Source organism: Furipterus horrens, unplaced genomic scaffold, assembly GCF_987537825.1.
Source record: "Furipterus horrens unplaced genomic scaffold, mFurHor1.1.pri manual_scaffold_17, whole genome shotgun sequence".
Classification (NCBI taxonomy): domain Eukaryota; kingdom Metazoa; phylum Chordata; class Mammalia; order Chiroptera; family Furipteridae; genus Furipterus; species Furipterus horrens.
In genome coordinates this window covers 52,978,786-53,001,545 of record NW_028327187.1, presented here as the reverse complement: position 1 = coordinate 53,001,545, position 22,760 = coordinate 52,978,786, and the positions used below count along the sequence as shown (strand labels likewise).

Sequence of the window (22,760 nt, the reverse complement as noted above, 5' to 3'; positions counted from 1 at the left end):
CACTTCCACAGTGGACTGGTGCCCCTCTAGCTGCTGCCCTGGCTGCCATTCTCAGATTGAGTGGGTCTGTGGATGTTCTGGGACTGTGGGGGCCCTTTAGACAAGTGGACTCTGCTGAGACTGGCAGTTTCTGCCTCCATCCCAACCCCCACTGGTTTGCATAGTCAGAAGCAATGAGGCTTGATTTTCCCTGGTGCTTGGACCATGGGCTGCGAGGTCCGGTGAGGAGCTGGGAATGCTCTCCAGGTGTTCCTCCTCACTTTTTAAAACGTGTGACTGTGCTCAATTTCTGCTGGCCTGCACCTGCTGCTGCCAACACATTGGGTCCTCTCCACCCTGGCTCTGCCCCTCCTACCTGTTTGGATGAGTATTTCTTATTTATAGCTTTGCCTGCTATACTTCCATGCAGCTCGATTCTCAGGAACTTCTGATTGTCTCCAGTTTTGAGGTAGTTGTATTCCTTCTTAGTTGTGGAGGGAGATGCAGCATGTCTGTCTAGGCCTCCATCTTGGCTGACAGTCTCTTAACCATTTTTGAGTGTACAGGTAGTGGCATTAAGTGCATTCACAATGTTGTGTGATCATCTATATCCAGAACCTTTTCAACATTCCAAATAGAAAGTGTGTACTCATTAAACAGTAAGTCACCATTATCTCCTCACATCAATCCCTGGTAACATCTATTCTAACTTGTCTCTATATGATCCCTTTTTTTAAACTTGCTTTTGAAAAGGTCACACGCAGACATTATTTAAAAATTCTAACAACAGGGAAGGGCATATACAGTGTTAAATACTTTCCCTTCCTAGGCTTGAACTCTAGGCAACTAGTGTAATCAGTTTCTTGGGTAACTTTACTGAAGAGCCTATGTATAAAAAAGCATAAATGGACATATACCATCCCCCCATTTTTTATAAAGTAGTAACGAACTATACGCAACCTGCCTTTTCCATTTAACAATATCTGATATATATGTAAACAATGCACATATAATATGTATATAATGTATACATATAAAATGCACATATGTATAACTCCTATTTATCTACTCCTTTCTTATGCGAGGATCAGCTTACTTCTCCAATTACCTTTTTAAAAATTAATTAATTTTTATTTTTGAAAAAAACACATAACATAAAATTTATCCTCCCAACAATTTAAACTGTACAGGACAATATTGTCAACCACATACCACATGCACATTAATGTGCAACAGACTCCCCAGAATCCCCCCAATCCTGCATGACCGAAACCCTACCCCCCACCGTCTCTTCCCTGAGCCCCAGGCAATCACTGTTTTACTTTCTGTTTTAATGAGTCTGACGACTTTAGATACATCCTATAAGTGGGATCATGCAGTATTTACCCTTCTGTGACTGTCTTATTTCTTTTTTTTTAAATGTTTTTTATTGATTATATTGTTACAACAGTTCCAATTTTCTCCCCCTTGCTCCCCTCCACCCAGCACTCCCCTCCACCAGCAATCCCCCCCCAAGTCCATACCCCTGGTTCATAAAAATTAACTATCCCCCCCCCCAAATATTAGGACCCTTTGTAAGCTTGTAAAGGAAAATGGGCGAAGGTCTCAAGCTCCTCTAGCTGCTTCAAGCTGGACATGGTCGTCGTCCTACCTACCCTTGGGTCCAGAAAACCCTAATAAGAGTGGGGGTGTGGAGGGGAGGGTGGCCTTCCCACATGGGGAAGGATCGTGCAGACTCCAGGTCAGTTGGCTGTCTCCGGTCAACGGCGTGCTTGGTTTAACAGGCTGGTGTCCTTGTTGTGTTCTGGGGGCAACAGATTTGGCGAAAAGGGTTAAAAGACATCATTCAATCCATAACTACTAGATGACAAAAGGCAGGGATTAATTTTTCAATGTTCCATATTAGGAAAAAAAAAAAAAAAAGGGCTTCTTTGTAAGAAGGTGTGCTAGGCACATCTCACCTGTCCAAAACCCTTTTGCCCATTATACTTAGTTTGGGCTGAGGTAAATAGTTTAGGTTTTCCCCCTCTCAGACCTCTGGGCCTTTTCTGTCCAAGCCATTAGGATAGAAAAGGGAAACCAGTTTTAAAGTGAAGCCCACAGACAACCCCATTCTTCACCAACCCAGCCATTTAGTTCAGCCAAACCGTTGAGTCTCAGGAGGCAGCGCTGCAGAGAGGATTAAGTGAGGCTTATGCATACAGATAATCACTCAGGTAATGCGATCATAGGCTTATGTCCTTTGAAAACAAAAAACACGTGTTAATTTATGTAACATAACCCACAAACAAGTCTCTAAATCTGTAAGACTGTCTTATTGGGAAGACATCTAGTTGCAAGGCACTTGAAATTCTATTTGCCTGCAACTTGAATATCTTTGATGATATCACAGACATGGTTTAATTTTCAAGTGAAACCATATTTTAAATGAGAAGAAACTTTTAAGACGGTTAGTTGCCCTGTTTTATACTCTACTACTGATCATTGTGACTGTCTTATTTCACTTAGCATATGTCCTCAAGATCATCCATGTCATAGCATACGGCAGGATCTCCTTTTCTAAGGCCGAATGTATATGCCACATTCCACTGTACGTATATGCCACATTTTCTTTATGCACTCATCTGTTAGTGGACATTTAGGTTGCTTCCAATTCTTGGCTATTGTGAATAATATTGCAATGAACATGGGGGTGCAAATATCTCTTTGAGGGTCTGCTTTCAATTTTAAATATATTTCCAGAATTGAGATTGCTGAACCATACATTAGTTCTGTTTTTAATTTTTTGAGGAAGCTCTGGACTCCTGAGCTTTTTCCGTAGTGGTTGCACCATTTTACATTTCCACTAACAGTGTACAAGTGTTCCAATTTTTCACATCCTTGCCAACACATTTTCTTTCTGCTTTCTTTGAATTCTTAATAATGGTCATTCTGACAGGTGTGAGGTGATAGCTCATTGTGATTTGAACTGCATTTCCCTGATAATCAGTAATGTAGAGTATTTTTTCATAGGCTTTTTGGCCATTTGTATATCTATAGCTTCTTTGGATAAATGTCTATTCAACTCTTTTCCCTATTTTTAAAAGATCCTCACCTGAGGATATGTTTACTGATTTGAGGGAGAGAGAGAGAGAGGGAGAGAGAGAGAGAGAGAAACATTGATTGGTTGCCTGCCATATGTACCCCGACCACGGTCTGAACCCACAACCTAGGTATGTGTCCTGACAGAGAATCAAACCTCACTCCCTTTTGGTGTACAGGTGGAGCTCCAACCAACTGAGATATCTGGCCAGGGCTACTTTGCCCATTTTTCTTTGGTTATTTATTGTTTTGTTATTGGGTTGTAGTTCCAGATATTAACCCCTTACCAAATATATGATTTGCAAGTATTTTCTCACCTTTTTAGTCTGTTGATTCTTTTGATGCGCTGAAGTTTTTAAGTTTGATGTAGTACCACTTTTCTATTTTTGTTTTCCTTCCCTGTGATTCTGGTGTGGCTCATTAACTTTTACTTCTCTTAGGGGCAGACTTTCATCAGGATGGCCTGGTTGTGATTTTTGTTTTAGGGTTTCCATTCCGATGCTCTCTATCTTGCACATTGTTTAACAAGGGTATTGCCTAATTACTATTGGTTCCCTGATGGGATACACCCAGAGGATCTTAATTTTTCTGGACTTGTTCACATGCACAGTAATGGGAAGCCTGTGTGTGTGTGTCTGGAGTGGGTGTTTCATCACATTTTTAAGCCTCTTTTCCCTTCCTCTCCCTTTTTATCCCATGTTTGGAACAGAATCTACTCCGAGCCTCCTCTTCCTTCTGGAATACTTCTTGTGAGTGGGGCGAGGCCTCTGAACCAATGACAGGTCAGCCAAGTGGCTAATTTCAGACCAGTGTAGTCTTCTAGGTTCCAAACGAAACAATTAACTTATTATGGACATTGAATAACTGGATAGCTGGTGTCTGTTCTATTGTCCTCTTAGTAAGGACCCTTTTGTTTTGCCCATCAAAGATCTGAATGTACAAATGAAACTTTACATTGTTTTTGTTGCTGCTGTTTTCTGTTTGTTTTTTTTTTTTTTTTTTTTAAATTTGGTGGCTTTAATCCATCCCACAGCTTTTTACCAAGGCCAAAAAACACAGCCATTCACCCTTTGTAAAAAAAATAAAATAAAAAGAGGGGTTGGGTTTCCTTCAATTGTCTGCCTTTTTTTGTCTCCTCCACTATTTTCGTTTTACTCTGTAGTTGACTTTGCATAGAGCAGCTTCATCTGAGGACCTGTGCTGTGGATCTGGGCTCTTATCTCATTGCCAGTTGCAAGGGACTTTTCCTTGTTTTTACCTGGGGGTTTGTGTGTCCAGAGGAGTGGTGGCTGGGAGAAGAGTTTGATCATAATCTGCTTTCTACATTTCATACACATTCTTTGCGCTCTCTCTCTCTCTCTCTCTCTCTCTCTCTCTCTCTCTCTCTCTCTCTCATGCGCGCGCGCCACTGTGCGCGCACGTGCACACACACGCCCGCCTGGCCCCTCTCAGTGTGTCTTCCTTCAAGATGACAGGGCGCTGGAGAAAAGGCTGCTGGAGTCAGCTGGTAGGTACAGTAGTAACCCGAACCCCACCCACCCGCTGCCTCTGCTTGCTCAGGTTTCTCCGGTCACTACTGTCCAGGGAGAAAACAAGTAAACGCGACTCCAGAGGAGGGGCTGGGGATCTGGGAGCAGCAGGGGAGGCGGAAGGTGAGGCCGGGAAGGTGGCCGAGTGTCCCTGCTGTTGTGGACCTTCCCCGTGCTCCGTCGGAGCCTCAGCCCCAGGCCTGTTTGCCCCGACTTCACCCCTGTTTTCTAAGGGATTCCCCCACCCCCCACCCCGCCTTCTCTGCGGTGGCGGAAATGACAGTGTGGTGCTGCCTTGGTGTCATGGTGCTACCCCTGGGCTGAGAGGGCGAAAACTCTTAAGTTTGGCTCTAGAGACACAGGCGCAGGAACGTCGCGGCTCCCTTGCTGTCCTTGGTGGGGCGCACAGGCGAGAGGATCCCGGTTGCTCCGAGGCGGCAGCGGTGAACGCGAAGGCGGGCGGCGGCCTAGAGGGGTGGCAGTAGCTACGGCGGCGGCCTGGGAGCTTGCCCTGGAGCCCAAGCCAGGTCGCGGCGGAAGCAGGCGAGCGCCCTGCACCTTGGGGCACGTTCAGGAGATGGCTGGCACTCGGGAACGCTCTGGGTAAAACGCGCCCCTTCGCCACGGTCCCTGGGGGCCAAGCGCCCCCATCCGCAATGGCCTTGGCCTCAGCTCCAGCCACCTCTCAGGTGTCGCAGGAGCCTGGCGCAGGAGGGCCCATGAGGCTCGAGGTGGTAACAGGGTCCCCGGCCCGGCCATGGCACCCCGTTGCGCCCTGGGGGCCCGGGCTCCAGTCACTGCTGCCCTCCTGGGATGGAGTTTGCACTCTGGGGTGCGGGCAGGGACTACCCGAGGCCTCCCGCGCAGCCCAGCAGGGCCCGGCGCTGCCACTCTAGCCGCTCCTTCCCACGAGCACCTTCCCACGCTCAGGCAGCCAGTAGCCTCCTCGACCAGGGAGGCGCGCCCCTCGACCAGCTGTCTGCCCTGCGGTGGCTGCTATGGCAGCCAGGGATGCTGCGGACACCCTGCCAGCAGGGAGGCCCGACGAAATTCCATCCCTTTTCTGCCAGGGCAGCGATCCTTGAGTCTCTTTCTGGGCGTTCCCTCATTTCTGGCCTAGCTCTGAAACCAGCTCAGTGGGGGAGAGGGGAAACTTATATACGTCCACTGGAGAGACTGCTACTGAATTGCGGAGAGGTCGGGGTTTTCCATTCCTGGTTCATAAGAATTAAGTAAGTAACGGCGGGGTACATTTACAGAAACATCTTTAGTGATGATAAGGTTTATGTTACTTAGCACTTTGTGTGCAACACATTATTTCTTGGAGGTGTCTCTCAGAGTAGAAAATTGGAATCCTGGGGTCTTTGGGTTCTTCACTGTCTCTTCCACACTTCCCACTCACCTTCACACTCATTCGCTGTCCTCCTACGTTATCACACACCCAAATCTCCCACCAGAACCCATTCTTCCCACATACCCTTCCCTCCATCAACCTGTGTTCTCCCAGCTTTCCAGCCATGCAGCTTCTTGCTTCTCAGCCAGTTTGACTTTTTCAAGATTTCTGAGTGTGGGGCTGGTGGTGTGATGGGTGTATGTCTCTGAGGAGCTCTTATAAAAGAATATATTGGAGACTATGTAAATAGACAAGGTACTGTGTGAGGGTCGATTCCTCTGACTGTCAGGTTGGACCACAAGGGCTGCCTTTAACCCTATTCTCTTCCCTCCTAGTACTCTAATCAGTTATCTGGCCATGTTCCAATAGAAGAAAAATGCTGAAAAGAGAGAATGTTCCTCCCCTACTTCCCTCTCTACCTCTAACAGTCACCCCCTCAACCTTCTACACTTATGCGCTGAGGAGGAAATAGTCTGCTATTTTTATATATTTCTGCCCAATCAATTAACTTAATACAGATATATAATGTGAATTAGTTTTTCCTGATTGTTCTCCAAAGCTTGATTTATGTGGTTGAAATACAGGTCAGGAGCCAAGATGATAAGAAAGTTCATTCCAAATCAGATGTTGCATTGGCTTTATGGCCTTAGGACATTCCTATGGCCTTTCTTTCATAGTTGGTACACTGGCGTAAAAGACATAATACTGTGTACTAAGTATTGTGGGTCTTGTCTTGGTCTTTTGAAGATGAAAGTGTCCTATAAGTTATCAGCATTACACTTTTCAAAGAAAGTGCTTCATTTATCTTTTTATTGGTATACTACATTGACTAGGTCTAAGTAGAAACTTTAGTTTCTGGAAACCTTAACTTGCCATTATTAGCCCACTGGAGCCAAATCTTTCACCAGTACTTAGGTCCTCAGTCTGTTTTCCCCTCTAATGCACATATAACTGAATGAAACATACATAAAAGTAGACATACAGAGTAACAATGATTATTTTAAATCAAAGCTTAATCATATCTAATGTACTCCAACCTAACAATCTGAGTTGGGCTCATTTGAAAACATAACCTCACCCATCTTTAGCCTTTATGGGGGCAGTTAGTTAATTTCTAATAAAAAGTGGCATAAATAATTTTAGGCATGGGTTTATAAGCATGATCAGTATCTAACAGTGGTGAGTCAACAATATTTATTAAGGACCTACAATGTGCAGATACCTCTGCTAACTGGACTGAGGCCCCAGCCTTGGCCTAGTATTTTGGCCTCCTGCTTGTTTGAAGCCTACCTCCTTACTTGCAGCTCCAAGATTTGGGCAGGGAGGGGCTGTGAGGGGCAGGGGTAGAGGCTAGGGACATGACCGGGTTGATTGTTTCTCTCTTGTTTACTTTTCTGACTACTAGCCTTCTCATTTTGCATGTTGTGCCTTGCATAGCCACCCCCTGGGAAGTATTGCCACAAATCAGAGTGACTTGATTGCTTCACAAATGTATCATCTGAATAGTGCAAATTGATTTAGATGAAGTTGGTTTAGTTAATCCCTCCTTCTTAAGTGCAGGGCAACCTGCTCCAACTTGCAGATCCTAAAGCAGTGCCAAAATTGCTCTAGGTAGTGAGCCTACCCATTCCCTCCTCCCTCCTCCCATAAAATCTGCTGACTTCATGGCAGTTGAAAAGGAAACTGTAGGAGGAGTATATATTTAACACTCAACAAACCTCATTGGCTTGGTGAAGGGGTGAGGATGTCTTCTTTTCACTGTATCTCCTAGCACTAAGATTCTCTTTCCCAACAGGATACAAAGCCCTAAAAAAGGTAGACAGGGCTGAGTCACAGAATGTGTCTCAAATGGCAGTTCTCAGAGGTGCCTGCTTGGCCTTATGTGTGTTTGTCACTCAATCTTTATGGATTTTGGAAACTCCCTAGCTGTTAGGCCATGGGATTTGGGTGCTCGTGGAGGCCAGGGGGTGATACATTTCCGTTTAGCATTAAGTTTTCGACTTCTGTGCAAAGGGAAACATGAGGTAGTATGTTTGCAAAGCAAGTCCTAACTTAAGCTGGATATCTTGGCTTAGAGCCTTGCATCATCAAAATATGACATATAACATGTTGATAATGGATATACGATAGTTCAGGAGAGTTCACAGTTGTTCACTTTCTGATAGGTGAAATTTTGGTACCAAGGTGGTGTTGTACGAATATCTGTATTTCATGTCTCTCAAAAAATGTGTTCATCACTGAGCAGGGCAGAGAAAAGACTAGAAAAGTGTTTCTCAACCATTGTATTGGATATGCTAGCAAGTAAGAATACCAGATGAGTGGTATTGAGAAAAGAAATTTAAATCAAATTATCCCCCTGTGCAGGCTACTACCTCCCTTTTTATATCCCCTCTTTTCCAAGGGTAAATATATGTTTCTCTCTCCATTTTTCATGAAGTAAAAGTCTGCTAAGAGCCTTCTATGGGCATTGGAGGTTTGTGGCTGTTTCTACCATTTGTCTTTTTTCATCTTCCCCTTCACCATGGCCATAGACAGACATCTTTGCAAAAGTCAATGCCCCAGCCTTTTCATTTTCCTTAGAAATCCTATAAGCTTCTAAAACTACTATATGGTTTAAGTATAGATGATAGAAAGATTTTGAATAATGTGCCAATATCCCACCACTCCCTTCTCCATGTGTGGTTCACCTGAATGCACACTAGGGTGTTGATTTAACCTAAGTGAGTTAGGAAAGTGTCCTTTGTAAGGCTTGTCCTCCTTGGGTTCTTGTCTCCCTGCAGAGCTCTGACTGCCTGACCTTGGGCTTTATCTCAGACTCTTTCCTGCAGGTCAGACTCCTTTAGCTGATGAAAAGAACAGCATCTCCAGCCTCTTGGTCTTCCTCTTACAGAGACCAAATGATCCGATAACAAACTTGTATAATCTAAAATCCTCCTGTAACAGAAAATACCAATATTTATAATTTGCTGGCTTAGGAGGAGCATAATGTTTGGGCATGGTAGACAATGCTAATGCAGGGTAGTGAAGTATCTAATGTACATAGCCCAGAAGTAAATGGCTGATGTTCCAGAATCCTCTATCACTTTGTATATAGCCCTTTGTTCAGTGTTGCTAAGATCCATGTGGTTCCCAAGGGAGTAGAAGCTTGATTTCAAACAGAATTCTGTTCTTTGTCCCTTGTTTCTGACCTGAACTTGGGGTCCTTTCAGCCTGACATTCAACAGAATGCCCTACATACATATATTGCCAGTTTTGTTCTGTGGAAGTAAGGTGCCTGTCCATTCAGGTGTGCCACTGAACATTTAAACATTTACAAATATTTCATTGGGTAAAAGAGACTGGGGAAAACAGTCCTAGAATGGATGAAAAGCTTTACTGATAGCAGTAAGTAAATTAAGTTTGTTCTCCATTTGTTCCCTAACCTTGTAATTGCCAGTGCAATCTGCATTAAGATAAAGATGTTATGAATTGTACTTAGGATTCTGACAATTATCATGTGTTACCTTGGCAAATCTGTTTCTTGGTTACTTACATTATATCTTTTGCAGTTGTGGCAGATCTAGGACTTTTAGTTCTGCTATTGTGATATTCATTTTAATATTTATGATGACTATATTGTATAAAATACCCAATGGTTGGATTTAGGAGCTAATGATTTTGAAGAAAATATCATTAAATCCACATACTATAAAATATTAAGTAGGCTTAATAACCTATTAGACAGGAAATGACTCTGATGCTCTCTGCCAGTTGGTAATCAACCTCTAGTTCTGCGATCTCCCTGTGCATGATAAAAGCTTAAGAGTAAAGAAGAGAGACAGTACCTCCCTTGGGGAACTCCAGTGTAACAGGGGAGACATATGAGTATAGTGAATACCACAATCAGACTCGTGGTCCTCCAGAAAACTCGTGGGGGAGTGTGATTGTCCTCTATTATGTCAACCATGTGTTTGGGATAAATTTTCAAACATATTCTGCTTTCCTTGATAACTTGCTTTGCATCTGTCATCTGTGACTGCATGGTGAGAATATATTTGTAAAGCAAATAAATTATTTTATTCTATCTGATTCTCATAAAAGCTTCTGAGATGGGTAAGGCAGGAAGTTTTCATTAAACAGATGAAGAGGCTGTGGCCCTAATAGTTTACATGTCTTACCTAGGATCAGTCAGCTAATTAAGTTTAGAGCCAGCACTACGACCAGGCTTTATTATGAGGATCAAATGAGATATTGGCTTTGGAACCACTTGAAAAGTATAAAATGGTACACAAACATAAGATGACTGTTATTGTTAATTATGCTTACTGACTACCTAGCCTCTTGTTTGGGGGGTTTCAATTTTCAGTCTTTATCCTTTTAGGGTGAGAATTCTATGCATTGGTTGCCTTTTATGTTCTCAAATGATCTTTTTTGAGGTCCAACAAGTTTTTTCCTCTTAATAGTATTCTAGGACTTCATTGTCTTTTTTCAGTTCCAAAAGGTGTTCTCACTCATTTATACACCTGTGTGACTCCTCTCCCCTTTAGTTGACCTCTGGAACACCACTATATCTTTCTTGAGTTACAACAGGCAAAATTACATACTGCCCTTCATCATCTTGGCTTAGCTGAGGAAAATTAATGCATTTTATTTCCAGTTCCTCTCATGAGGATGCCCATTGCTTGTTAGTCTTTCTAGTCACACTAATAAATAAGAGTTGTGTTTTGAGGGGCCATTTTTTAATAATCCAAGATGTCTTTTCTATGTGATAACAGATAGCAAGAGCTCTGTAATAATAGGATGTCAGAGCTGGAAAGCATCTTAAATAGATCATGTGGTGATTTTAGTCCAACTTGAATGACATTTTACAGTTAAGGAAAAATCAGACTAAGCCAGGACTTGTTTGCTCATTCCCCAAGGCAAGAAAACAGTTTCTTATGTTTTAAGGAAGAACTCTTAGAGCATTAATGTTAATATCCTGAAGAATGTTTATTTTATATTAACTTTTTAAAACAAACTCTACAACTCAGTTCAGTTCTCATTCTATAGCCCAGAGGTCAGGCTTGGTTTTGTATTCATGGCTTTTCTCTGAAGAAGGAGAGACTGTGGCTCCTAAGGGAGGTGGTGAGAACCCAGAGCCACGCTCTACAGATCTAAAAGATGAAAATTAGATAGAATATAAACTTTTGAAATAAGTGAGCACTTAATTATGTTAAAATAACATTTGAAATAATAGAATTCTTCTAAGTGCTGGTCATGAGTTCTCTCTCTGATCAGAATTAACTAAATGCTGGATTTGAAAGGTGATACTAAAATTGATCTTTTCACTTTATAATGCAGAATATATTGTTTTTATCTTACTCACCTGCTTTTAAACTGCTCTTTTCTATTTCTACCTACTCACACAGCCTTATACCTTCTTATAGTTTATTCTCATCCACTTTTTTTTCAGAGACTTAGCCTGAAGGAGATGCGGGGTGAAGATAAGCCATGGATAACACTTTTATAATAGAGCAAGGGCAAATACATAAACATACTTAGTCCCTCTCTATATCGCAGTTCGCTTAACACGGCCTCACTGTATTGTGGAATTTTAAAAAATATTATATTTAATTATTTATCACAGATTTTTCGCTATATCGCGGGATTTTGCGGCACTGTATATGTATGTTGTTAAAGTTACGCAGGTTTAAGAGTAGAATAAATGTAGGGTTCCTACTTTGTGGGGGGGTCTAGAATGTAATACCCATGATAAGTGAGGGAATACTGTACTTAGTTGATGACATAGAAGTAACTAAATTATATAGAAGGAAACAAATCAGTGTATGTGGTTGTGGATATTTGTTTCTTAACATGGCAGTTGGGCTGCTCTCCTGAGCATTTCATCAATGCATTTTTATGACAAACAATTGTGTTTTCTGGAAAATACTTCATGATTACCTGTCATTGGGTTGCACCCTATCAGGTTCATATACTGTCTTCATTCTAAGCAAACATTCTAATTCTGCATAGATTAGTGATTCACAAACTTTGAAGTTGCAACACTCTGTCATTGTTTTATTTTTGTCATACCATCCCCCCTGTACTTCCTAAAAGTATTTTGTGATATAGGAGTAAAATATTTTGGGGAGTTTTATATTTTTTAAATGAATAAAATTAGGAACTGAGAGCTTTCTAACACCCATTAAAGATATTCCAGAATATTGCAAAACCTAGACAGGGAATTACATACCTTGAAAAACAATTGAAAGGAGTAAGCAATCCAGTAGAGTTTAGAAATACTACGTAATTACATAGTTGGCAGTATAGTATAATAGTTAACTGTTTACATTCTGGGTTCAGACCTGGGTTTGAAAAATTTTTAATTGAGATATAATTCAGTATCATAATATTAACCATTTTAAAGTGTACACTTCACTGGTTTTTAGTATATTCACAAGGTTATACAACCATCACTACTATCTAGTTTCTGAACATTTCATCATCCCAAAAGAAACCACATACCAATTAGAAGTAACTTTCTTTTTAAATATTTTGTTTACTTACTTTTAGAAAGAGGGGAAAGGAGTGAGAAAGAGAGGGAGAGAAACATGCAAGAGATACATCGATTGATTGCCTCTCACACGCCCCCAACTAGGGACCTGGCCTGCAACGCAGGCATGTGCCCTAACTGGGAATTGAACCAGCAACCTTTTGAATTCCAGGCCCATGCTCAAGCCACTGAGCCAGACCAGCCAGGGCAGTAGTGACTCTTTATTCCCTTAATTCCCTAGCCTTGCCAACCACTTAATTTATTTTCTGTTCTTATGGGTTTACCTATTATGGATATTTCATTAAATGAAATAATATAATTTGAGGCCTTTTGTGACTGGATTCTTTCACTTAGAATAATATAGCATGTATTTACTTATTTAGAGAGGGTAAGAGAGGGGGAGAAAGAGGGAGAAAAACATCAATGCCAGAGGCCAGAGAGAAACACTGATCAGTTGCCTCTTGTAAGCACCTCATCTGGGGACCAAACCTACAACCCAGGCATGTGCCCTTACCGGGAATTGAACTGGCGACCTTTCACTTTGAGGGGCGATGCCCAACCATCTGAACCACACCAGTCAGGGCTCGTTTCTTTTTCATTGAGATGAACTTTGAGAAAATTATTCTAAGTGAAAGGAATCCAGTCACAAAATGCCTCAAATTATATGATTCCATTTATATGAAAATCCATAACAGGAAAATCCATAAGGACAGAAAATAGATTAAGTGGTTGCCAAGGACTAGAGGTTTGGGGAAATAAAGAGTTACTGCTAATTGGTATGGGGTTTCTTTTGGAATGATGAAAGTGTTCAGAAATTAGATAGTAATGATGGTTTTATAACTTTGTGAATAATATTTCATTATATGGATATACCACATTTATTTATCCATTCATCAGCTGATGGACATTTGGGTTATTTCCATCATTTGGCTATTATGAATCATGCTGCTATGAACATTATGTACATGTTTTTGAGTGAGCATGTATTCAATTTTTCTCAATCATTTGATAACTTTACATTTATCCTGTTGAGGAACTGCCAACTATTTCCCAATGCAGTTGATCATTCTATATTCCCACCAGCAATGTATGAGGGTTTCAATTTCCCCATATCCAGGTTGACATTTTCTATATTTTAAAAATTAAAGCTATCTTAGTGGTTGTGAAGTAGTATCTTAGTGTGGTTTTGATTTGTATTTTCCTAATGACTGATGATGGTGAGTATCTTTTCATATGCTTATTGATGACATATATATTCTTTTGAGAAAGATCTATTCAAATCCTTGCCTATTTTTTTTTTTTTGGTGAGATGTAAGAATTATGTGTATTTCTAGATAGTAGACCTGTATCACATATATGATCTGAAAATATTCTTTCTCATTCTTTGAATTGTTTTTTCACTTTCTTGGTGGTATTATTTGCAGCACAGAAAATTTCAATTTTGATTAAGTCTGATTTATCTATTTTTTCTTTTAGTTGTTTGTACAGTTGGTGTCATCTAAGAAACCCTTGCCTAACCTAAGTTCAGAGATTTACACCTATGTTTCCTTCCAAGAGATTTATAGTTTCTGCACTCATATTTAGATCATTGATTCATTTTGAGTTAACTCTTATATATGGGGTGAGGTAGGGCTCTAAGTTTATGCGTTTGTATACGGATATCTAGTTATTCTAGCACAATTTGTTGAAAATATTATTTTCCCCCATTGAATGGTCTTGGAACCCTTGTCAAAAGTCAATTAACCATTAATATAAGAGTATATGAGTTTATTTCTAGCTTCTTGGTTGTATTCTGGGTTTAAATCTTAGCTTTGCTACTTGTAAACAAGTGTGACCCTGGGTAATTTGTCTTTTTAAAAAAATAACAGTATTTATCTTTTAGAGGGATGTTCTGAAAATTAAATGAGATAATGCTTATAAATATATGTAAAGGCCATTATTTAGTTCTCGGCCTATAGTAAATGCCCAATAAATTTTAAGGGGAAAGATGCTTAGATAACCGGGGAAGTAGGAAAAATGAGGAATAGTTGAAAGGATATTGAAATATTAGGAGTCACTAGAATAATACATTGATAAGGTGGCCTTATAAGTGAGAGATGAGATGAAGAGATGTTTGAAGAAATTGAAAAAGTATTCAGTTCCCCCAAATTAGCTAAAGCAGTTACTATATAAGTGGGGACCTCAAAAACCATGAATTATCTTTTGGAGGGCAGGCCCCTTGCAGTGCAGGCTTCTGCCACTAGGTAGGTGTTCTAAGAACCCATCTGTATCAGTGTGTCAGCTGGCGTTGTTGTGAGAGGCTGTGTTCAGCTTCAGTGAATTTTTTTTGAGGACCCTTCCACTACATTTGCCCATTTCATGATGGGTGATTTACGAGTGCACTTGCCCACACTGTGCTGAGTGTTCAGCAGTTTTTGACCAAAGACAACATGACCCCCCGATGCCCCACCATCCCTATTCACCTGATATTGCCCCCAAGTGACTTTTCTTTTGTTCTCCTGGATGAAAAAAAGCACTCAAAGGGAAATGCTTTGCCAGTGTGGAAGAGGTGAAACAAGCAAACAAATAAAAAAAAATGGCGGAAGCACTAAAGGGCATCAAAATTGATGAGTTCAAAACTGTTTTGAGCAGGAATAAATGTCTCAATAAGTGTATTGCATCAAATGGAGAGTGCTTTGAAGGTTACTGAAGTTTAAACATGTAAGAATAAATACATGATCTTTTATAAATAAATTCCAATTTGGGGGAGTTTCTCCCCTCATATGATGATAAAATGGAACTGTGTAGAGAAGTTGCTTATCATAAACAACAGACTGTAATCACCACGTATTATTCTTTATAAGAGCTGAAATTAGTTAAAGTAAGTTATTATAGAGCACTTATGTTTCACTTTTTTCTATGTCAAGGATTCTTTTGAGAACATTTTTAATGCTATGGACAACCTTCTCACCCATGAAAATGTGCATATGACATACACACAACATTCTTCAAACAGTTCTAGAAGATTCAGGAATCCCTAGTTAAAAATCCTATTTTGATCTTATCTAAGACAATCCTGACCCATACCATACTTTCCTAAGCTTAATTTCATGGTGATTTTCAAGTGTCACACTTAATTGGGAACAATTTTTATGATCCTAGGAAAATTTAAAGAGCTTGTACTCAGTACAGAAGAATTTATACAACACCATCTTAAGACTTAGAAGACTTGTGGTACTCTGATTTTTTTATATTGCTTTCAACATATAGACATACCTCTTAGCAAAGCTCCTGACCAATTGTAATTTTGGTGGGAGACCATACTTGATCCTTTCAGGTAGCTTATAACACAAACATTGAGGGATGAACAATGTAGTTCTGGTAAAGACAGTAATGGAAATGCAGTGTAAGATGGAGATAAGTCTGAAAGAAAGAGATATAGCTCTGGAAGGGACTCGGAATAAGAGGCAGATATTCAGAGCAACTCAGAAGAACACAGAGACAAAAATAGAAGTGCAAATATGCTGTTTAGAAACCCTTTTGTAAATAGTTAAGATAAACGTCAGTGAAGGAGGTGAGGTGATAGAAATAGAGGTGTAGGGAAAAGAGTACAGGCATTGTGACACAGTGCTCTGAGTATGTATATTCTAGATTAATTTACTTAACAATTCTGAACCCCAAATTCCTTACCATAGTACGAGTATTGTAGTAGTACCTTCCTCACAGGCTTCTTTATAGAATTTAATGAAATAATGTATGTATAGTGCTTAATATGGAACTCAGAATACAAAAGGCGCTCTATTAATGCTAGGTCATCTCATGACTTCTTCTACTTTAAAGGATCTATTATTTAACAATTATTGAATAACTAGTGTGTGCAAAGCATCGTACTTTGAATAAAAGTATGAAATAGTTGATGCCCTCAAAGAGCAGGGAGAGTTAGCTGAAGAGACAGATATATAGATGAAATAAAACAGAATGTTCTGGAAGCCACCAGTGGTTGAGGTGATAAACATGTAAATGAGAAAACTGGTTTTCTAGGCTTGGATGGTGATATTCACCATATAGAGAAAACTTGAAGAAGAACAGGTGCTTTTGTTTTCAAGGAGGAAAGGTTAATAAGTTTACTTATTTACACATTGAAATGAGCTGTGGATTTTCAAATGCAATGTTTCTGCCTTGAGTAAAAATTGGGATCTTTCATCTCCAAAGTCTCTTCTAATCTAAGATTCTATGATAGATGTACATTTTAATTGTTTTACTTTATCTCTATAGGTGAATGCTGATAGATGTTATAAGCTACAAAATACTAGGCAACAATTTTAAGCATTGTAAAATAAAAATACCATGTCTTATTTAAAAAGTGGTTAAAAAACATTTGAACTTACCAAACCAACTGAGAGTGACTTTTTGACAAAAATATTCTTGACTTTTACAGCTTAGTTTCCTGTAGATTTCTACAAAATAGTTCAGTGTACTTAAAAAGTTTGATTTAGAAACAGCTTTTAGGGATACAGCTATTGTACTTTTGCAGAGGGTATAATTGTACAGTACTTAATATTTAAGTATCCTGTGAGAAGGCTATGTGGGTATCTATGATAGATGACCAAATCTGAAGAAATATCAATGGCAGAGTCATATTCTTAAGTCCTGTTGAGTGTCTCCAATGATAGTGAGATGACGAACAAAAGTTGTTCAAAAGCAAAAGGATAGCTCTGGCTGGTGAGGCTCAGTTGGTTGAAGTGTTATCCTGTAATCCAAGGGTTGCAGGTTCAATTCCCATCAGGGCACATACCTAGGTTGTGCGTTCGATTCCTGGTTGGAGCATGTGTGGGAGGTGACCAATTGATGTTTCTCTCTCACATTGATGTTTCTCTTTTTCCCTCGCTCTAAAAGCAATGAAAAATGTCCTCTGGTGAGGACTGGAAAAAAAACAAGATGATCATAGGATTAACATTTCAGTCAATAAGACATTTTATATTGTTCCTTAGTTAAGTCTAGCTTACAATATTTATGTGTGTTGATTTTAATTAATGAAAAACTTATGGCAACAAGTATGTATATGTTCAGCTCAGAAATATCTGTGAGAGAAGAGATAGATTGACAAAGAGGTTAGTTTCTTTTTGGTTTAGTTTGATGCACACTACAATGAAGATTGCCAGGTCCTGACTGGTGTGGCTCAGTTGGTTGGTGTCATCACACAAAGAGAAAGGTCACCAGTTTGATTCTTAGTCAGGGCACATGCCTAGGTTATGGGTTCAGTGCCCAACTGGGGCATATGAGAGGGAACTGATTGATGTTTCTTTCTCACATCAATGTTTCTCTCCCTCTCTTTCTCCCTCCCTTACCCTCTCTCTAAAAATAAGTAAATAAAATCTTGAAAATGAAGATTACTGAGGGATCCAAGACGACATAGGAGAAAGTGGAAGCTACGCTAATCTCCCAGGACCAATCTGGAATAACAACTAAATTGTAGAGAAATCATCCTGAATAACCAACTGAACACTAACTTGAGAGAAGCTTTGTGACCATGGATAGACAGAAGAAACCACTTCACCACAATGAGACTGGTAGGGATTGTGGAGGAGGTGCGAGAGGACTGGCTGGGTTCCAATGGGCAGCAGCTGAAGTTCCAGAGGGATATTTCAGTGGCCAAGGGGTTCCCACTGAGAAATGTGGGGTCTAAGTCTCAAGCTGGGCTCCTGAGCCTACAGACCCAGAGCCAGAAAGGAACCCAGATAACATCTAACTGTGAAAAGCAGGATTTTTCTCTGCCAGGGAAAGACAACTGGAGATGTAGAGAGCATCTTAAAGGGCCAAAGCACTAAATTTAATTTGCCACCATTTCCCCTGGGGTTCAGCAGAGGGAGGGCTTAGTATACTAGAGACGCTTGAGGAAATCTGGGGTTGGTGGCTCTGGGGAGAGAACTGAAGGAGGAGCTGCCAGGATCCTTGTGCTGAATCGTTCCTCATACAGCAGAAGCCATCTTTCTCAGGCAGAGCACTCCTCTCCAAATAGCATCAGCCTGAGGGGAACCAATAGCCACACCCACAGAAATCATCTTCCCTACCCTGTGGAGTTTAAGCGGCCACTGATTATAGCTTGGTGCTATATCACTAATTAGTTTAACAACTAAGGTGGATCTCTGGGAGCTCTACGAGACTTCAACTGACCCTACCCAGGACTTGGTGATGGTAAAAGTCAGCTTTAGCGCACAGCCTGGTTCTTTCTGCACACAAACATGCTCAACAGCAGGAGCCACACAATGTGGATCATTGATAGTTCCAAACAGGTGGACCAGGGCCAGTCTCAAGCAATATCTGACAAAGGCTTACACAGAATCTTTGCAGATCTACCTAATACATATAAACAAATACAAAGGAGCAGCCAAGATAAGAAGACAAAGAAACAGAACCCAAATGAAAGAACAAAAGAAATCTGCAAAAGAAGAGCTAGATGAAAGGGAGGCAAGCAATTTATTAGACAATTCAGAGTAATGTTTGTAAGGATACTCAACAGCATGAAAAAAGACATAGAAATCATTTTAAAAGACCAGTCAGAAATAAAGAATACAATTTCAGAAACAAGTATTACACTAAAAGGAATAAATAGTAGGTTAGATGAAGCAGAAGATCAACTTAGTGATTTGGAAGACAAAGTAGAAAAAAACAGACAGAGAAGCAAAAGAAGAAAGAATTAAAAAACGAGGCAAGCTTAAGTAACATTTTAGACAACATGAAGCATAACAACATCCACATCATGAGAATACTGGGAGAAGAGAGCAAGCAAGGGATCGAGAACATATTTGATGAAATAATGACCATAAACTTCACCAAAATCTGGTGAACGAAAAAGACACACATGTCCAGGAATCACAGAGAGTCCCAAATATGTTGGGCCCAAAGAGGCCTACACTGTGACACATTATAATTAAAATGACAAGGCTTAAAGACAAGGAGAGAATCCTAACAACTGCAAGAGAACAGCAGGTAGTTTTTTACAAGGGAGCACCAATAAGACTGTCATCTGATTTCTCAACAGAAAAATTTCAGGCTAGAAGGGAGTGGCATGAAATATTCAAGGTGATGAAAACCAAGGACCTACATTCAAGGCCACTACCTAGCAAAGCTATCACTTAAAATTGAAGGAGAAATAAGGAGCTTCCCAGACAAGAAAAAGCTAAAAGGGTTTGTTAACACCAAACCAGTACTGCAATAAATGTTAAAGGACGTCCTTTAAGAAAAAGAAGAAGAAAAAGAAAAAGAAAAAAGAGGAAAATAGTCTAACAATAAAATGGCACTAAATATGTGTCTACCAATAATCGCCTTAAATGTAAATGGCTTAAATGCTCCAACCAAAAGATATAAGGTAGCTGAATGGATAAGAAAACAAGACCCATATCTATGCTGCCTCCAAAAGACCCACCTCAGATAGAAAGATACATGCAAAAAGTAAAGGGATGGAAAAAGATATTTCATGCAAATGAAAAGGAATAAGAGGTTGGGGTAACAATACTTATATCTGACAAAATAGACTTTAAAATGAAGGCTATAGTAAGAGACAAAAAAGGACACTACATAATAATAAAGGGAAAAATCTAACAAGAGGCTATAAATCTAGTAAACATTTACATACCCAACATACAAGCACCTAAATATGTGAAGCAAATATTGATGGACATAAAGGGAAAAATTGACAAAAATACAGTCATAGTTAGGGGTTTTAGCACACCATTGACTTGAATGGAGAAATCTTCCAGGCAGAAAATCAACAAGGAAACAGTGACCTTAAGTGGTACACTAGATCAAATGGATTTATCTGCTATCTTCAGAGCATTTTATCCCAAAGCAGCAGAATATACATATTTTCAAGTGCACATGGAATGATTTCTAGGATGGACTACATGTTAGGACACAAAACAAGTCTCAATATATACAAGAAGACTGAAATCATATCAAGCATCTTCTCTGACCACAAGCTATGAAACTAGAAATTAATCAGAAGAAGAACACTGAAAAATATGCAATGATATGGAAGCTACATAACTTGTTATTAAACAATGAATGAGTCAACAACGACATCAAGAAAGAAATCATTTATTGAAGAGGCTATTTTCACTTCATTTTATGTTCCTTACCCCTTTTTCAAATACTAGTTGACCATATAGGCCCGGGTTTATTTCTGGCTCTCTATTCTGTTTCATCGATCTATATGTCTGTTCTTATGCCAGTACCAGACTGTTTTGATTACAGTGGCCAGGTATCATGATTCCTATTACTGTGTTCTTCTTTGTCAAGATCGCTGTGGCTATTTGGGGTCTTTTTTGGTTCCATATAAATTTTTGAAGTATTTGTTCTAGGTCAGTGAAATATGTCATTGGTATTTTAATAGGGATTGCATTGAATCTATAAATTGCTTTGGGTAGTATGGACATTTTAATGATGTTGATTATTCCTATCTATGAACATGGTATATGCTTCCATTTATTTGTATCTTCCTTAATTGCTTTCTTCAGTGTTATATAGTTTTCTGAGTACAGGTCTTTTACCTCCTTGGTTAAGTTTATTCCTAAGTACTTTATTTTTTTGTTGCTACAGTAAATGGGATTTTTTTTCTAGTTTCTATCTCTGATATTTTATTGTTGCTATACAGAAATGCCTTTGATTTCTGAATATTGACTTTGTACCCTGCTATTTTGCCAAATTCACTTATTAGGTCGAGTAGTTTTTTTGTGGAGTCTATAAGGTTACCTATGTACATTATCATGTCATCTGCAAATAATTACAGTTTTACTTCCTCTTTTCCAATATGGAAACCTTTTATTTTTATTTTTTTTCTTGTCTGATGTTGTGGCTAGAACTTCCAAGACTATGTTCAATAGGAGTGGAAAGAGTAGACATCCTTGTCTTGTTTCTTATCTCAGGGAGAATGCTTTCAGTTTTTGCCCATCGAGTATGATGTTGGATTCAGGTTTTTCATATATGGCCTTTATTATGTTGAAGTATGCTCCCTCTAGTCCCAGTTTGCTGAGTGTTTTAATCATAAATGGGTGTTGTACTTTATCAAATGCTTTTCCTGCATCCATTGATATGATCATGTGGTTTTTGTCTTTCATTTTGCTTATGTGGTGTATTACATTTCTGATTTGCGAATATTAAACCATCCTTGCATCCCTGGCATGAATCCCACTTGATCATGGTGTATGATCTTTTTAATGTGTTGTTGGATCCAGTTTGCCAATATTTTGTTGAGGATTTTAGCATCTATGTTTATCAGCGATATTGGCCTATAGTTTTTGTTCTTTGCTGGGTCTTGATATGATTTTGGAATTCGGTAATACTGGCCTCATAGAAAAAGTTTGGGAGTCTGGGAGAACTGGACAGGAACATGCAAGAAAATGAAACTAGACCACCAACTTATACCCTACACCAGAATAAACTCAAGATGAATAAAAGACTTAAATGTAAGCCATGACACCATGAAAGTCCTAGGGAAAAACATAGGCAAGAAAATTCAGGTCTCCCACAAAGCAATATTTTCTTTGATATATCACCTAGGAAAAGGGAAATAAAGGAAAGACTAAACAAATGGGACTACATCAAACTAATGAGTTTCTACTCAGTAAAAGTAAACATCAGCAAGATGAAAAAGGAACCAACCATATGGGAAAACATATTTGCCAATGATACCTCAGGCAACAGATTGATCTCCAAAATATATAAAGGACTACATCTCAACACCACGAAGACAGACAACCCAATTAAAATATAAGCAAAAGACCTGAACAGACACTTCTCCAAAGAAGACATACAAAGATTCCATAGGCATATGGAAGAATGCTCAATGTCACTAGCCATCAGAGAGATGCAAATTAAAACCACAATGACGTATCACTTCACACCAGTCAGAATGGCCAGCATCAGCAAACCAAGAAACAACAAGTGCTGGTGAGGATGTGGAGAAAAGAGAACCCTAGTGCACTGTTTGTGGGAATGCAGACTGTGGTGCAGCCACTATGGAAAACAGTATGTAACTTCCTAAAAAAACTAAAAATGTAACTGCCTTTTAAGCCAGTGATTCCACTGCTGGGATTACATCTGAAGAATCCTGAAACACCAGTTCAAAAGAACCTGTGCACCCCTGTGTTCATAGCAGTGCTATTTACAATAGCCAAGTGCTGGAAACAGCCTAAATGCCCATCTATAGATGAGTGGATTAAAAAACTGTTGGACATTTACACGATGGAATACCTTGCAACAGAAAGAAAAAGGAATTTCTACCATTTGC

The 22,760-nt window shown here is 39.6% G+C and overlaps 1 protein-coding gene across 1 annotated transcript in view; it reads left to right on the top strand.

Annotated features, from left to right (window-relative positions):
• The first annotated feature begins 4,485 nt into the window (after window positions 1-4,485).
• Window positions 4,486-22,760, top strand: part of MID2 (midline 2) — a 196,659-nt gene continuing 178,384 nt past the window's right edge. Inside the window, exon 1 of the mRNA XM_090264667.1 lies at window positions 4,486-4,567. The gene's annotated coding sequence lies outside the window, so the exon portion shown is untranslated. The remainder of the gene's footprint in view (window positions 4,568-22,760) is intronic.